The following is a 2,562-nucleotide window of genomic DNA, read 5'->3' on the forward strand; positions in this document are numbered from 1 at the left end:
GGGCGCTCTCAGCGCCGCCGGGGGTGCCCGGGGTAGCCTCGGCCCGCCCGGCGTTCCACGGCCTGCGCCGCGCCGGCCCGCCTCCTGCTGCAGCCCCGCTGCACGTCGGTCCTCCCTCCCGGCACGTTTCCTCAAAGTTTGTGCCTTCGAGACACTTAGGCAAGAAACTCTCCCTTCGTGTCGGAGGCTGGCTGCTGGCGGCTCGGTCTCCGCGGAGCGCCAGAGCCCCGCGGAGGCGCAGACGGAAGAGTCGGCGACGAGCTCCCTTCCCTGGGTCCTGGAGACCCATCTTGAATTTTCAGCAGAAGCCGCTCGGGCTCGGCCCTGGCCCTCACCCCTACCCCCTACTTTCTCTTCCTCTTTCGCACTTTAAACACCCTGTTGGTAAAGCACTGACAGGAAGCTGTTCGGGCCGCTGGGCCTAATCTCAGAAGAGGGAGAGGCTGTGAAGTGAGGAAACAGTTGGGGCTGTGCTGAAGGCTTTCCTATTATTTGGGGACGATTTGTGCGGATTCAGGACTTCCTCTCCGGCCCCACCCCGCCCTCTTTTTCTCAAATGTGGTGTTAGCGGCTGAACCCAGTTCCTTCCCATCTTTTTTCTGGCTCTCGTTATCCGTGGAATAGCAAAACAAACTCAGCCATGTGCTGAGTGCCTCTAAGCACAGGCATGTGGGTAAGGGTGCAGCTAAACTGCTGGCTACGATGTTTTAGTAAAATTATCTTCAGCCTTTCCTTGCAAAGCAAGGAGGGGAGGGCAAACAGGGCCGTCTTTGGCGACAGACATTTCCAACTCCATGTTGATGCTAGATGATGCTTTGTCTTTCATCTGTCAGGTCATTAGCAATGCTCAGAAATGGAGATACGATGATAATGAAGATATTGTTCAGATCTTCAAAGAGCTTGCTATCTCCTTGGAGGTCAGAGAGTCTTAGAAGTTAAAGATGAAAACAGGATCAGAGGAGGTCACTCTTGGTCACATGAGAAATTTGTGGACAAATTTCTGAGCTACAAAGAACCAGTTTAAAAAAAAAAAAGGACCCTTAAGGATCTTTCACCAAGAAGGAGAGGAGGCTGGGGAAAGCTGTACACAATTAGATATCTTTGACCTAAGGACCTGAATTTTCCTGAATTTCACCCATGAATTTCTTGCCACAGGAGTCAGGTAATGTATGTTCAGGCTGGGGCTTCCACCCTAATGCCCACTGAAGAACATGTGCAAACCACTGTTCAGAGGCCTCTTTCATGAGTCTCAGAAGTCTTGACCATAGTTTAGGCTCTTTTGTTGTTTTGTTTTGTTGTTTTGTTTTTCAGGACAAGGTCTGTCCATGTATCCGTGTCTGTCCTGGAGCTCACTCTGTAGACCAGGCTGGCCGCGAACTCACAGAGATCCACCTGCCTCTGCCTCTGCTGCGATTACAAGCATGTGCCAGCCAGTTTCCCGAGGGTTCACACCCGAGTTTCAGCTTTTAGAACTCCAAGTTAGAACAAATACCCTAAGTGACAGCCCTATAAGAAAAGGAGCCCACTAACAGTTTAATCTATTCAGCCCAACCAGCCCATCAAAGACTGCCTTGAGACCAAGAAGAAATAAGGGAAAGGACCAGCAAAGCCCCGAGTCATATCACCATGGACCCTGAAACCGTAAGACGTAAACAAAAGCACCAGCCACTTACATCTTCCATCCTCCATTGGATTATTGAGAGAGACAAACACTATGGGTGTGATGGGGTGGAGCATAACTGACATAGATCAGAAGAAAGAGATCGTAAAGAGACAAAACTGGGAAGTTGAAATGTGGTGTATGTATACAGTGCAGTGTTATTCAGCTGTAAAGAATAATGAAAGCTCGTCATTTGCCACTAAATAAGTGGAACTAGAAGACATTATGTTGAGGCAAGTTCTACATGTTCCCCTCACATAGGAAAAGTTTTACAAAGCAGACCTGATAGGCTGCCGAGATGGCTTAGCATGTAAAGATGCTTGTGGCCCAGCCAGACAACCAAAGTCCCATCCCACATGGAGGAAGGAAAGAACTGACTCTTGAAAGTTGTCTTCTGATTTCCACAAAGTCTCCCGGGGCATGCAAGTACCAGCACACACACTCACACTCACAAATACATGAATAGTAATTTTTGAATAAAAAATGAGATAAACACAGTTACACATGCCTAAAATTCTAGCACTGGGAAGGCAGAGGCAGGAGTGAAGATTTGAAGCTAGCCTAAGCTACATAAAGAGAACTTGTACTTCATGCACAAATAAATTAAAATTTATATATATATATAGAGAGAGAGAGAGAGAGAGATCTAAAAATCAACAAACAAATAGAATAGTGATTACTGGACACTGGAAAGATGGGAAATAGGTGATTGAATTTAATTGGTGCTAATTTGTAGGCATACATGACAATATCATGCTGAACCCCATTAATATGTATAATTAATGTGTTTAAAAGATAATACCAGATTGTGAAGTCTTGAATGTCATATTGAGGAAACATTTGAGCTTAATTATGGCCAGGTTTGGTAGCACACGCTTTTAATCCCAGCACTCAGGAGGCAG

Source organism: Psammomys obesus, unplaced genomic scaffold (assembly GCF_907164565.1).
Source record: "Psammomys obesus unplaced genomic scaffold, mPsaObe1.curated_primary_1811, whole genome shotgun sequence".
In the NCBI taxonomy this organism is placed as follows: Eukaryota; Metazoa; Chordata; class Mammalia; order Rodentia; family Muridae; genus Psammomys; species Psammomys obesus.